General features: G+C 41.5%; 1 protein-coding gene across 35 annotated transcripts in view; it reads right to left on the bottom strand.

Moving 5' to 3' along the window:
- The window catches only part of TENM3 (teneurin transmembrane protein 3), a 1314794-nt gene that overhangs the window by 415344 nt on the left and 883344 nt on the right, over positions 1 to 16106 (bottom strand). Inside the window, exon 1 of one of the 35 annotated variants that reach the window (XM_064652569.1) lies at positions 4012 to 4190. The exons of 33 other annotated variants lie outside the window; for them this stretch is intronic. The gene's annotated coding sequence lies outside the window, so the exon portion shown is untranslated. Of the gene's footprint in view, positions 1 to 3749; positions 3855 to 4011; positions 4191 to 16106 lie in introns of those variants that run through there. One more of the 35 variants, XM_064652570.1, reaches the window with a different exon arrangement.

The following is a 16106-nucleotide window of genomic DNA, read 5'->3' as shown; positions in this document are numbered from 1 at the left end:
GTACTAGCCTTGCTACTTTTAAAAGATAAAAAATAAAATTAGCATGTCTTTCATTAACTATGCAGGAAATATGCAGTAGGTGTGCACCTTGTCATCTGAAACTAGCCTTGTAAGTTTTGATTTCAAACATTAAAGTTATTTCTTAAAATAATCTAGCAGACATGCATTGTGACAATACGTAGTGGCACACAAAGACACTGCCTGTGCATTATACCTGTAAGTCCAGACTGTTGGTGAAGACCAATACCACAGTTCAAGGAACACCATTCAATAGAGGTGTAACATTTTGGTTCGGGGATTTTGGGGTTTTGTTGGTTTTTTGGCTTTTTTTTTTTTTTCCATAAGCATACAGCATTTTTTTCTAACTACTCTGCCAAGCTTCAGTCAGGCCACAGAATGGACACCTGAGTCGCTTGACCCTGTATGTAAACTCTTGGAAGCTGTAACGCTTGTTTTCAAACAAATCACCTCTGGAGATAGAGCAGGCTTCCTATCAATCACTACCAAGTTAATTCTACATAATAAGGCAGGATCAGATGCAGACTGATACATTGTGAAATGCTGTATCTAAAATTGATTAGAATAGCACTCAAAATGAATGCAGCCCTCCAAACCACTTCTTTGCTCAGAAACATTAATCTCAATTATAAGGAGAGCTTCATAATGGTAATGCCTGGTATGAAAAAAGTATGAAATAAATCAGGTTTTATAAGACACAGCAATTAATCAGTTTTAGAACTAAGGAAAGGTTGTTAAAGCACATTTTTACAATGGCAACTCTTTAAAGCCTCTGTTACCTTCAAAAAATTAAATGTTCAGGGTTTTGTTTTAATTACTCAGCTGACAGTACGGACCCCAATCCTTACTTTGAGTCCCTGATATATTTCACCACAAGCTAAAACTCTTTGCAAATAATACTACTTTATTATAAAGTTAAAGCATTTATTTTAAGATCACAAGATACTCTTCAGTCTATGAAGAAAAATCGCATGCAGGCATCCTGAAAGAACTTACTTATTGAACCAGTATAGCCTGAGGTAAAAAATTTATTTCATCAAACCAAAGGCTTTCCAATAAACACACAAATTATTTCTGATAATATTTTGTGGACTTGATACTGCACAAGCATGCGGGAGATAAAGTCACGTTATCACTACATTTGCTAAAACAGTAAACCTAACAAATTTACATATATTCATTTAATAGAACAGATTATACAATAAAGCTATTCTTAGAAGACAGTAATATTATATAGATTTGCTAATCTTATTAACAATCTCTAATGTGTAGTACCACTGCAGTTCAAATCTGCTTCTAAATCTTACACAAGCACAACACACTTGCATAATATTTTGAAAAAATATTTTTTTACGATTTCTCATTAAGAATTTTGTATTTTCTTTTGTACACTGACAGAGATGAGTTTTCTATGACAGAAATGCAGCATTTGGTAGAGTAAGTGCAGTATAACCATAAAATTAAGAGTAGTTTTGACCTAACGTCTTAGGAGCTCTGGTGTTTTCTTTTAAGTCTATATAACACAATGGCCCTCCACAAACAGCACCTGATCCTCTAAGTTGCTGATCACTCCCAGTTTTTATTGGGCCAAATCCAAAACTGATGCAAGTCAATGGGAGCCTCTGCATCAATCTACATGGGCACAGGGGCATCAGTCTGCCTAACTAACGCTCACTGATTTTAACTAGAGGTAAAGGTACTCAGTATCTTACTGAGCCAAGCCTATAATATATTAATTGTTGGGCTTGGGAGATGACAAAAAAATACTTTCAGGTTGATTTTTATTTAATTTTCTTATATTTTATGGGGTTTGTATCAAAAAAATTCTTATTAAAAAGCAGATGTTGTCTATTGATATGTAACTTTATATCTAGTTTCTATTCATAAATCCTTTTTTTTCCTTTTTCCATTTGAACAAAGAAATTATTACTCCTGGCTCAAAGAGACTTGACTGAAGCACTAGTCTTAACTCGCTAACTGGATTATGAATATTATTCTGGATTTTTTTCCTCAAAAAAATATTAAACAAAAGAATCTTCTCAATGTGGTCAAGTATTTCTTCTACCAAACAGCATCTTTCATCTCAACGTTCACTCATTTTACTTTTTAATCAGATGTATGTATCTAATATTTCTGCATTGTTGGCTTTTTTTTCCTCCCCTAATTTACTAGACCATTGAATCTAACCCAGCAAGTTCATAACAGCAAATCTTTGGAACCGGAAAATAATATTTTTCTCAGCCTGTTACATTTTTTGAAAATTTAAATGATATATTTTTCATATATATTCATACCCATATAGGGCCTGTTCTTCCTAACTATTCTTACATTACATCAAAGTACAAATTTATGAAATTTTTTTCCCCGCATACAATATTAAACCAATCTCCTAGATGTGAATGCAATAATAATTCTGAATAGCATTTGGATTATATTAGAAGGGAAAAGCAGTTGTCTTTTTCATCAGAGAGTGTCTTTAAGCGTTTTACAATTAACTCTTCTGTAAGACCATAGATGAGCAATGTTTATATTTCAATACTCTCTTTACTAGACTGAATTTTAAGATGCAAGCATCCACAGAATATTACTGTAACTCTTCAATGGAATGATTCAAAGTACTTTGCCTGAAGAAGTATATTTAAAATGCAGAGGATAACAGTCAAATGAAACTAAACAAGCATCCAACTAAGAAGTCTCAGCGTAAAGGACACATGATACTCAGAAAGCAGAAAAATAAAACTGCTGAAGTTCTTGTATAAGAAAAGTATTTTATATCTAAATATTCAGAGAAGCCTACAACAACATATCTAACAGAAATAGCTCCTATTAAAAAACTTCTAACAGTGTGTGAGCACATAAGGATGGGCATTCTGTTGTGTTTTATCTTGCTACATTACTTTGCTTTACAGCAACTTCATAACATAAAACTTTTAAGCCCACAGAAAAATGGATATGCTTCCTACATCCACGTGAAGAAAAACCCTACCAGATAACAGAAATGTATGCAGTTTCACGAGGGAGAGCACCCCTTTCTCTCCCCAAACCACAGTGACATACAATTTCTTTGCTCGTTTTCGAGCGTGTGTTTTCGCTGCACAGTAACACGATTTTCACTACAGTTTATTGAAGAGACCATTAGAGATACAAGCCTCAGAAACCCCCTCCTTTACCAGGACGGCAGGTAAAGCCCTGGTAGCATCTCCGAGCACAGACCACCCGGCAGGGTCTGTCAGCGCCTGCCGCCGTCTGACAAACGCGCTGCCCGAGGACGCGGGACCCGGCGGGAGCGCCAAACACCAACTTCCAAACCCACCACAAACTTACTCGGGCGAACTTTCGCGCCTCTGCCCGCGCCACTACGCTCCCCGGACAGGAGTACGGACACTTCCATTTGCCTTCCGAGAGTGAGGATGCCGACTTGGGGGAAGCACCAAGAAACTGCTGTGGTGCCCAGTCCCGCCGCCGCCACGCGCCGCCGGGAGCGCGCTCAGGGGCCCCAGGAGCGCGCTCGGGCCGCGGGCCGGGGGAGCCCCGCGCTGCGCCCCAGCGCCCGCAGCCCCGGCTCCGCTCCCCCCGCAGCGCGGGGCGCAGCCGAGCGGCCGCCGAGAGCGCAGCGCTGCCGGCACACGGCCCCCCCCGCCTCCAGCTCAGTTTTCCGCACGGCGGAGTTTCCACATCAAGTTGCGTCCCCAGTCCCTTTCTCCAGCTCCCCCGCGCCCGCGTAGCCCTACCTGGGGCCGCGCTCCAGCCGCAGCCGCGCGTCCCGGGGTGCCCCGGGATTCCCGCCCACCGCCTGGCGAAGGTCCCGCCGCCAACGGTGCCACCGTGGGGGCGGTGGGAAAAGGGAGGGAGGGAGGGTGGGCCGCAGGAAGCCCCCGCCGTCTCCCGCGCACCGGCCGCCAGTCCGCTCGCCCGCCCTCGTCCGGGCTGACGGCACCGGCCCCGGGGCCCCGCCGCCGGCCGGGCAGCCGCGAAGCGGGGTGCGCCACTTACCGCGGGCGCGCCGCGAGCCTCGCCGCCTCCGCGCCCCGGCAGCAGCGCGGGGTAGAGCGGCGCACGGCGGCACTTTGTCAGGCCGGGCGGGCGGGAGCGGAGGGCGGGCGGGAGCGGGGGGAGGGCCGGGGGCCGGGCGGGGGGAGGGCCACGAGTTGCTGCCCGCGCCCCCCGCCGCGGGAGCTTACGCGCCCCGCGGAGCTCACTTTCCCCGCCTCCTCCCCCCGCCGGGCGGGCAGGGAGTTTGGCCCCTCTTCTTGCGGGAGGGGAGGGCGAAGATCGCGCACAGCGACGTGCCGAGCGGGGGAGGAGCGCGGGGAGGAGCCGCCGCTGCCAGCACCAGCACCAGCACCTACTTGCGCCGTAGCGCGGGGACACCCGGTCGAGGGCCCCGCTGCTCCCCCGCGCCGCCCCGGGACGGGACCCGACCCACTGGTCTGCGGACCCTCAGCCTTCTGCCCCCCGTGCCCTCGGCTCGCGTGGAGTGCCTGGCGCGGCTCCCACGCTGAGCCTAATCAGCGCATCCGCGACGCCGGCGGTGATTTAGGGGTCATCCGCGAGCGGCTCTTCAGGCTGATGAATGGCTCTTGGCCGCTGTCTGCCCTGATGAGCGTGTCTGCGTGTTCCTGATTGCAAACACTAATGAACTTACACGGCTCCACTGCGCGCTCCCTCCTCCCGGCGGGGCAGGAACCTCCGCCGCATTTTATTTTCCGCGGGGACTTGTTTATTTTTATGAGGGGAGGGGGAGAATTTGGGGAAATGATCCGCGGCTCCCTGCAGCACCGCAGGGACCGCGCCTCGCCGAGCAGAGCCGGCGCCGCGGGCAGCCCGCCCGCCGAGGCACCTCGCCGCTGGCGGCAGCCTGGGCACGGCATGGCACGGCACGGCACGGCACGGCATGGCACGGCATGGCACGGCACGGCCGCCCGGCAGGCCGGGGGTGCCGGCGGGGCTCCCCGACCCGGCAGCCCGCCCCTCGCACCGACGCACGCAACCCTCTCGCCCGGCCTTCCCGTCTCACCCCGGCAATTTTCGGAGTTGGGCGGGAGCCGGGTTCCGAGTGACCTGATTACAGCTTAAACATCTGCTTTTAAAGCCATTTCTCCGTCGCCTACAAAGGCGCTTCTGCTTATTTTTCTCCCTGATTCCTCAGCATCCTCTCGGCTCAAAGTAGTAGCTGTAACTTTCCACACACTGAGATGTTCCCTACCTACCTATATAGGACCGCTCTCTTTTTCACTCCTTTATCCTTCCCTTTTAAACTCAAAGGCGTTTCACACACGAGGTACGAAACACTCGAAGTTAGATAGATGAGCAGCTTTGAACGTTTAGCTGGCTACCCACTGCAGTACTTTGATTTTCCAAACTTTATCCGCCGCATCTCTGCGGATGTGTTATCTTTAACGCTCCCGAGGAAAATCCCTACATTCCTGAAATAACTAGAAATACTTCCTAATCATGGAAACATTATTGCAGGTGTTACCGACGGGCATTGTGAGGAGTCTATCTGTGATAAGTCCAGCAGTTTTCTCTCGCATGCCCGTGTTTCACCCCTGTGTTTTCCTTTTTATTTGTGCTGCGCTGGGCTCGACCTGAGAGGCAAAGTACCTGGGTGTATAAACTGATTCGACAGTGCTGAGGTCAGCATTTGAGAATTACAGCAGGTACCACACACACAGAGCCAGCATCACACAGCACCGTTATGCAGCAAGCGTAATAGAAAACCACAACTGTCTCAAGCCTTTTTAAGTGGACAGCCAATGTGTAATTCATACTATTGAGCATTAAAAAAAACCAAAAAAGTATTTTATAGTGGAAATAACCTGTCTTCATCACCAGGAAAGATGTAATAAAAGAAACTACTTTTAAATACGGGTTTGGAAAAGTTCTTTTAAAGATGCAACAACTAAACAAATGAGATTGAAATGAATAATCTGTGCTGACTTTGTGGGTGGCTCAGAAATGGTGGGATTTCATTTTAGAAGGTAGGAGTCACAGAGACCTGTCTAGAGAGAGTTCTGTGCAGGTAAGTGCACAGACAATACAGGTAGAACTGGAATCATCATGACCTTGTCTTTCAAATAAAATATCCTACAAAGGGTTTAGTCCTTATAAGAAAGCACTCGAAGTGTGAAAACGTGAGTTTCACAAAATTCATAGCATATGGCTAGGCATGCAGGAATAATCTCAACCCTAAATTTACACCAAATGCTGCAATTGTTGTTGCATATTACACAAAATAGTATTTCTGCTAAACTAAAAGCACATCTTGTAGACTCAGGGCTTTACTTTCAGTTTTTTCCCTTTTGGGCTTACAGTCCTCTAATACTAAATTTAAAATGGTGTTTTGAAATGCAAGTCTAAAGCACTACAGTTTTGCATTAATACACCCATTCACAATACCTTTGCTACATCCATTCATCTAGTACTAACCGGAACTTTTTACCACCTTCAAATATACTGAGTTAAGATGTTGCTTCATTATAAATAGAAAGATAACATCATGCCTTCCTTGTGCAAAACCCACCAGATAAACAACAAACGTCAACTACTTATCAGTACACATTTGAAGTTCAGAGTAAGTTATTTTGGTGCTCTTAACTTGGACATCACTGAAGCAGCATTACTAGGCTTACCAAAGTTTAATTAAATTTCAGTCTTCAGAGTTTAAGTTAATTTGAAAAGTGTGCAGTCACATTTGAGTTAGAGCTTTGTAGGAAAGTATCTTCCTAATGTCAACTATTAAATGTGACTAAATTCCCTAAAATCACACTCCAGCTCTTCCTTACTTTGTGGATTGCCAATAAGCTCCGTATTTTAGCAGAGAAAAAACCCAAAAGAATATGCATTCCTTATTGACTTAGAGAGACTTTTTTTTTTTTTGGGACTATCAAATCTTTTTGGAAAGTAGGTGTTAGTGAGAGAAAAGAGCAGGACGTCCTGTGATGTGAGACACAGTCGGCTTCTGCACTAATCTACCCAGTAACCCCAAAAGATAAGACAAATTCAAGACATTGTCACGTTCTTTTCAAACTTCTTAAGCTGCTCTTAACGTGTCCTTCCGTACTTGAATGGTAACTCGGGCTTTGCCAGGCTTATTGGCACATTCTGCTACCAGGACTCCACGCTCTTTAGGATACTCGCGTGTCTGAAACAACAGATGTCAAAATCTCTGCATCGTCAACGGTCCCGGGTCTACAGCTCAGGGAAGAAGAAATTGTTTCAAACCACCCATTTTCCTTCGGGGTAAGTGTCAAGATGCGGCTAGGTAGGGATTGCCTCTACGTGATGGAAACAAGTAGCAGCATTACCCTTCACCAAGATAGTTCATAATCGCAACCCTAATAAAATAAAATAAAAAAGTGCCCCTTTTAACTCAGTCTTGCTGGTTGCTCCTAACATTTACAGCAGCTGTTTCCATTAGTTCTCCGCGCGGTCGGTTCCGCGGCTCCTGCTCCTGCTAAAGCCCCGCGAAGGGACCGACTCCTCAGCCGCTCGAGCGGCCGCTCCGAGCAGTCGGCGGAGCCGCCCCGCTCCCCTCCCCGGAGTTCGGGCGGGGCGACCGAGCCCGTACAGCCCCCGCGCCGCGCCGAGCGCGGCGGGACCGGGTCAGGAGGTGACGAGCCGGCCGTGACCACGCTGTGCCCTGAGCCCCGGAGAGAACCGCCCCGCCCCGTCCCGCTTTGGGAACAGGGAAACTTTGGGGAGAAGGGGCCACCCGAGCCGCGCCGCAGTCAGGGGGGAGTCCCAGTGGGGAGTCCCTTGGGGGAACGCGAATGACGGACTGGAGGGGTCTGGGGACACACGGAGCTGCGCTGGGATCTCTCTCCGCGGGAAGGGCTGAGCTCTCTCGGCCGTCTCACTGCCAGCCGCGGAACGAGAGGCACTTTTTTTCTCGATTATCGAGTTGTGGTGAAATTGTAAAACAAATATTCTAATCTGATCACTGACAAAGCCATAAAATTAAATAGCTGTCTGCAGAGGGAAATATGTCTTAATTACCTTAATTAAAGCAAGATAGGGCCTTACACACGTTCATTTTGAAGCCACTAAATGTACTGATTATCATACAAATCAACCTTTAAATGGGGGTCATGCTTTTCCACTACATTAGTTTGTGTTCCACTGCATAAAACAAAGCTATATGGGAAGCTGACCTCTGGTGAAAATGATGCACTTCAGCTGCACAAAACTGCTGACCCTCTTCACTGGGTCCTTAGGAAAGAACCTGAAGAAGTTTGCATACGATTTGGAATACAAAAATGCCTTTCATATGGTGTTAATTCTGCATTAGGAACTACTGCCTGAGCTAAACTTATGGCCTTAAAATCAAGCACATAATCATTTTAATCACCTTGTATTCATAAGTAGGAGCCGTCACAAAGCGCCGTTACTGCCATCAGTGTGTGAGTTAGTACACGAGACAAAAAAAAAAGTAAGATTTGTGTTTGCTGGTATAACTTTCCCAGGAACTATAGCTGGGGGTAACTACCCATATTTTCCATTAACAGGAGGAATGCAGAATAGTTATAGCAATTCAGAAGTCAATATACAGACCTTATATGCATATGCAGAAGTTTAAGTAAATCGCATTTATTCAGAATTTATTATTTTTGCAAGAAGAATGAAACCTTGTTTTAACTAAGCTTCATAGTCATAATTAACTTTTTTTTCCTTTATAGCTTTCTGTCTGAAAGATGTATTAAAAATCATTATAAGAAATTCCACCAGTTAATCGTTCAAATAAAGGAAATGTACAGAAAAGATAAGCACATAGAATGAAGAAAAAAGAAACTAAATGTGCTTTTCTGTTGTCTGATCCTTTCCTTTCTTCTTCTCCTATGTACTCCTTCGAGTAGAAGACATCGCTAACAAATGCAGTCTGGGAAAAATACCTCTCTAACTAAAAGCTCTAATGAGGGACAATAATCTGCTATTTTATTGCGATAATTTGGATGTTAATTGCTCTGATGTGCCTAAACAGAGATTTTATTAAAATACTACTAGTTTAAAAAGAATTCTTAGGCTGCTAGTAGTAAAATATATTGTATTCAAGATGACTGCTTTCATTCCTGGAAGACAAGAGTTCAGGCAGTGGAGTGGTAACAATCTGTGTTTGTTCCTGTCTGCTCAGGAGAACTGTTTCTAATTGATCTGGCATGGAATTTAGTTGGAAATGTGTATGTTGCAACCTAAGCACAGTCCCTGTATGCTTTGTAAAGTGATCACCATATGGGCCTTATTTGAAACATTTGAAGGTTTTAGCCATTAACCCTGTTTAAATTGTGCTCCAAATTCAACTCTCAGAGCTGAAAAATATGTATAACTGTGTATTTATATGTATATCTGTCATATATATGAATATATATGTGTATATGCATGAATACAGACATACATACACACACATATATGCATAAACACACATCTATATCTACAGATATGCATACACACTGACTACTGTTAGGTATCATGAATATGTGTCAACTATTTGCATATTATTATTAATTAATAAAGGTACTAATTAGAGATTTAGAAAATCTGTTGAGTGGAAATAAATGTTGTTCTAAAGCAGAAGTTGCTGATCCTATAGAGTCATTTTCTATAGATGTCATTTTAATATTTGAGGGTGGTTTTTTTATTTTTTTGGGGGGGAGAAAATATGATTAGATCTATTTCCGCATATCAGAATATTTTTTAACCATTCTGACGTCACAGAGATTTAATTAAGAAAGCCCAAATAAACTAACAGCAAAGCAATCTGAAATTCCTTCACAGAAAACTCTTAGGAGACAATGGTTAACTGTGATTCTCTCAGTCATAGGGCCAATTATCAATTTTTAACCCTCAAAACTCTTAATAGTGATTTCTTCTTCTGAACTTAAAATTAATGGCTCGGCTTTGTTACAGGTGATAGTGCTACGTTATGAATGCTGATGGCCTTCTTGTACAGCCTTAAATTACATTGAAAAAGATACAGTTTCTTTAATTAAAAAAGCTGCACCGAACTAATCCCTCTAGCTGAAAAAAGAAAAGTTTTAAGCAATCTCTTTCTGCTCTGGGAGAGAAAAGCAGACAATACCATAACAGATCAGAAACATAAGCTATAGTGTGCAGCCAGGAGCACAGCAGGGAACTGAATACTGCTCCGACTGTGTCATTTTTTAATCCCCCATCCCAGTTTTCCCCGTCTGACCTCATGCTGAGATGAAGTTATCACAGAAGACAGCTTTACTCTTACCAATGAATCCAACCCTGGATCTGTATTATCCTCAGCAGATCAAAACACCGCTTTCATCAAATAGCATTATCTGCATAAAAGGCATGCAATTGCCTGATAATTTCACCCAAACTATGCTATTCATTTAAAGGACAAGAAGAGAAATGTAATTCATTCCTTTTTTTTCCCCCTGGAAAAGCTAACTTATACTTCACTCATGGGAACTTTTCTTTTTTTAACACAAGATCTCAAGAAGAGGTCCATTAAAAGTTTCCCCCTGGTTTACAATTAATTGTTAGAGTTCTCCTGTGCCGCGTGAGTGACACAAGTGTAGTTATGCAGAAAACTGGCAGGAAGAATTGACAAAGCTTGCTGTAGCCATGGTACTGATTCCATTAGCCATGGTTCTGCTAACCCTAATAATCAAATCATATATGGCATAATTGTAGCAGCCTAAAAATAAATAGTACCTGAATGTATTTACAGGAGAATTGGGTGATATGGTCTTTCTACAAATGGAAATTTGAAGTCTAATAATTTTTCTCTAACTCAGAAAAGCTGCACCACAAGATCCTGAAATATCTTCACTAATGTATGTGTTGTTTATAACAAACCTGCGCATGCATTAAAAACTCATGCTGATGCCTTTGTTTCCAGAAAGGAAAGCACACAATGCTGTGGCTCATTGGTTTTATTGATATACACTACAAAACAGAGGTGGGCAGATTGCTCCAAATGAGTATTCTTACAATACCTATTGTATTTGGGCTATTATACGTACTCTGCTTGTTAAACTATTCTTAGTATTCCTCTGCTGGTAAAGGGCTTACACATACCTCATGTTTCTTCTACACATACATACACACAAATAAACCACCAACAAAAAAAACCAATAAACCAACCCAAACCTATAAATAGCGTATTTTTAAATTTGGTTTTATTTTGTTTTTCTAATACTTTGTGTTGGAATCTTATGCTTTCTATGTTGTAAGAGGTAAGAGGTTTCCTTGTTTCCTGAATGGCAGTGTGGATGTTCAGTGCCAGAAGCAAGCACTGATTTGTATTTGGCAGAGGGAACTCTTCCTTTTTTTTCTAATAGTACAAAAACTTTGGTATGTCATGGGGCTGCAAATGCTAAACTAAGTACTTGTTGTGGCCTAAATATTGCCTACTCCATACAGTGTTCTGCCAGTTAACTTTTCTTTGGGACCACTGGACAGGTACTGTTCTCTATTCAGAGGATACTTTCTTTTTTTTCCCCAGCATGTCTTTGATACTTTTTAAAACAGGAATTCTTTGAAGTGGCTCAGAGATTTGGAATCACAGGAGTTGCCTTAGAAGAGCTGGATTGTTGAGCCTAACTTTGGTGCATCACACATTTACCATGGGGCTACAACCTCTCTGTATACACACAGACACTATGGAACTTCATGTTATAAAAAAATACCAGTTTAGTCCCCAACCTTCTTGGGTCTTTACAACCCCAAGGTAGAGCTCTTTTCTCCCCTGCTTTCACAAAAACATTGTATGTTTCAGTGCTTCTTTGTAAAATTAAAATATATAAACATATATATATTCACTTTCCCTGTCAAGTACTATCTTAGTTTTTAATGGAAACACTTTCCTATCATACCTTAGAGAAGATTCTGAGGAAGGAACTCCATATCTGAAAGCTTGTGTCCTTTTCCCAATTGTATCAGCTAATCAGAGAAAATAACTGTGGAGGTTTTTTTAAACAATTACTTCTCATATATTCTCAGAATATCTCACCTATGGCAATACAAATGACGTATTATTATTAAGGACTATTATATGCAAGTCCAGTCGGTTTTGAATCTGTGTTTCTTAACATAATTTGCTTTTTTGAACCTGGTTTGTAGGGTTTATCGTGTTTCCATGGCAATGGAATGTAACTTCTTAGTGAAAGATTTCTTTAAAAAAAAATATTTGTTGTTGTTGAAATGAGTTCTACTGATAGACATTCAAAACACAAGTCTTGTGGGAAAGAAAAGAATATGAGCTGAAAATGCTGATTTCCTATATTGGTAAGGTACTATGCTGTGTATGCTGGTATAATCACATGTGGAGCCACACAGGCTGTTTAGGAGTCTTCTTTCTGCTTATGAAGAGCAGGGCAACCTGATGATGGAAGAACTCATGAAGAGGAGTGTTAGCCAGGAATCAAGATGTAAGCTCCCCTTCCTTCAGACTTCATGGGTCCTTCTTACCTACTATTTTGTGGAGCAAGGACACAGATAAGCTCTAGAACCTCGTCACTGTCCAGGTACCAGCTATGAAGATGAAAGAGTATGGTAACTCCTAGTTTAAAAGGTAGAGACTCTTCACTCTGTTACCAGACCAGTCATTATGGCAACTACAACCAAGAGTTCTGTTAATATGGCATGTTAACAGCATCACAACATATCACCATTAACTTTTAAAAAGTTACAAGAAATATAACGCAGAAAGCCAATCCTCTCAGAGAGATTTCCATTTAGGAAAACCAAGGAAGTGACACAGAGAAACAAGCATTGATATAAACAGACAGATCAACTAGAAACTTTGCCACAGGTGCTAATATTGATGTCCTTTTACCAACTTTGCTAGACCAGAACTTAAATTTTTAACTTCACATTTATACTATTTCAGGACATAAGAATTATCCTCATTCTTGATTTCCAAATCTTTTCTATTCAAACGTCTTTATTTTTAAAGCTTGAGAAAAATTTACAACACTTAAAAAATATAGTTTTGTTTTTGCTTTTGCTTCTTTGTTGGTTTGTTTTAAAAACAGAAATAAATTGAATTGAATATAAGGAGTTCTTAAATCACTAGAAATTAACTAAAGAAACTCCAAATGTCTTCAGTATAATTACACATACAAAAAATTCCCTACCAGATAATTCTGCCCTCAAATAGCTTTTCAGTACAGAAGTGGTTTCAGTCACTTAGAGTTATGTAAATTTGGATTCAATGATATTCAGCTCATATTCAGAACATGACTTCTATATGTGGGTGCAGAAACATAGCAATTTGAGTGGGACTCTGTACTCTTCTACATATTTCATCTCAGCACTGGAGAACCATCAACACTGGAGACAGTTTTGAGACTGATAGAAATTTGGACTGCTGTAATCCCTTCCATCATATGCTTTCAACCTTCTGTTTGTATTTTCTGTCAATTGTCTATTAAATACCACCTATACTAGTTGAGGTGATGTTGAAACACCCACAACTTCTGGATGCATGAGTTCTTTCTGTTCCTTTTTTCAGGAATTTAAATACAGAGAAATGAAGCAGAATGGAAGATGAAAACAGAAAACGCACTTCTGCTTTCATTATCTTCCTATTTTCAGTTCACAGCTACTAACATAGCAGTGCAACATCTGCATTGCTGATTTCATGGCAGTATAATTGCACAGAGCATGTCTGACTCCACATTACTTCTCTAGTGTATTCATTAAGGCTATCAGTAGCAGATGAAATGGCAGGATTTTTTAAAAGCCAGAATTGTCATCAGACCAGTGAACACTGGTGACGTGTTGATGATATCATAGCAAGTCCCTGAATTCAGATGAAAGGGTTGAATCCTAAATCCCAGTTCAGCCCTAATGTCAGTTCTCACATTTACTTACTGAGAGGAAAGCTGTCCCACTATTCTGGGAACAGGACTTGCAATAAGGCAAAATAAAAAAGGAAATAGTTCTAACTAGCTTCACTTTACAACATAAATCTCCTTGGAAGCTTTCTAAAGCACACAGCTACAGTTCCTCTTTCCTAAACATTCAGCACTGACTTTCTTGAGTATTCCTGCAATGGTTGTATTTGTGCAGCCTGCTATTTTGGCTATTTCAGGTGCTGTGGCAATAGCACTTACTTCCTCTGGCAGCTTCTTCTCTAGTACCAAACTTAAGCTATTTGTCTTCATTTTAAGTATTCTCCCACTGCCCCTTTTCACCCTGCCAGTGAGCACTTTCTTTCTGTCAAGAGCTCAACACCCATGTCAACCTGGCATATGATGCCAGTTGCTGTTGCCAACTCTTAAAGTCTGAAATACATCTCTCTTCCTTCCCCCTCCCAACCCCCCCTCGCCCTGATTCCTCTCACACTTGGGAGAAATTCTTGGTAAAAACCACAAAGCCAGCTATCTCACTTGTTTTCTAACTACTGCTTAGAGATTTTATTTCCCATGGTAACCTCAAAAAGCTTGGACAGTATTTCTGATTGTGCTGACCAGTACTCCTGGTGCTGCCATTATCCGCACTGCCTTGCTGCTTTTGTTTAATGCTTAGAAAGTAAAGTTCTCTGGAAGCAGGAAGAGTCTTTTTCCATTCTGCTATGTCTAATGCAGTGTGTCTGAGAGCTCTCACAGTCTGAGTGCTCATCGAAGCCATGGCAATACAAATAAGTAACAACATTGGCAATAATCAAATTCACACACCACTTCCTTTGGTAATTTGATAATAGGTTCCGTGTCTATGCTGATAATATTCCTCATTTTTCTATGTTTTCTATATTTGTAAGTACCACTTTGGCTTCAAAAAATGCATCTGCATGTGTTAATGCTCATGTATGATACCAGGCTACTTTAACACATATACTTATTATTACACCTTAAAATAAGAAGTGATATACAAAGAGCAATGAGATTGCTATATCAATCAAAAAGCAGCCAATGCCATTGATACTCAAGGCTGCCTGTGTAACTGTAATTCTGTATCCTGCTTTTAGATATAAGGATACTCTAATGACTAAATATTTAGTTTTTGTGGAGAACCATCTTATTTACAGGAAAGACTGTTAATCGCTATGTAGTTTTATCTCCTACAATCAATAGATTTTGCCTGACCTTCTTACTACCACTAGAATTATGCACTGAATAAAAAGGAGTTGTACTTTGATGATCCTTGTGGGTCCCTTACAACTCAGGATATTCTATGATTCTATGAAAACATCAGTTCTGTCATAGGAGTTCTGTGCTACTGTGAACATGATGTTTTAGTATTTTACATTGAAAAGAAACCTATTGGGGCCCAGAATTCAAACTCTAGAGTTATTTGACTCTGTAGAAATTTTCCATGCCTAATCTGGAATATACAAGCAGACTGAAGACAGAAAGCATTGTGCTGCATAGCATTGCCAAGGTTTCTAGAAAATACCTAACCCAGTAGAGCCAAGAACATTTGGGCTTGACTCAGCCATAAACATATAAAAACCTTTAGCAGAGGCAAACTGATGATTGCGTCCTTCAGGTGACATGTTATGTTCCCTAACCATGAAATCACCTTTTACCTTGCAATCCTTCACAAGCACACATTCATAATTTCAACTAAAGAAGAAAAGACTCTAAGGAAAACACATTTGTTACAAACTTGTGATTCATTTCTGTGATCTGGCCATTCTGTGCATGAAGCAGTCATTTAATTAAATCACATAACACTACCACAGAAATAATATTTCACGGGCACCCCACATTTTGCTGTTTCTTGTAGAATATAGTTTCACAGATTTTAATACTTATTTGATTCTTATAACTTCTTAGCAAAAAACCATGAAAATGAAAAACTTATATTTGGTGGACAAACATTAGCTTTCACAGTAAGTATTCAAAAATTTTAGTCTTTGTTCAAAAAATCTTTATCAACTAATAAGTTTGTATGATGGTGGACTAAGTGAAAGGAACATATCTCTATTCTCTTTCTATTCAGTTTCAGCTATCAGTTTCTTTCAAACAGCTTTGGAAAACATTAAAATAAACTAGGTAATATCACATTTCATTTTGGAATGCCCTTCTTAGAAAGAAAAAAACCCAATGCAATTTGAAATTAAAATGCTAACCAAAGTTGAATGATCAGAAATGAAGGAAGATTTTTCA

This window comes from Pseudopipra pipra, chromosome 4 (assembly GCF_036250125.1).
Source record: "Pseudopipra pipra isolate bDixPip1 chromosome 4, bDixPip1.hap1, whole genome shotgun sequence".
Taxonomy (NCBI): domain Eukaryota; kingdom Metazoa; phylum Chordata; class Aves; order Passeriformes; family Pipridae; genus Pseudopipra; species Pseudopipra pipra.
The sequence above is the reverse complement of the archived record's forward strand: the minus strand, read 5'-3'. Positions and strand labels throughout refer to the sequence as shown.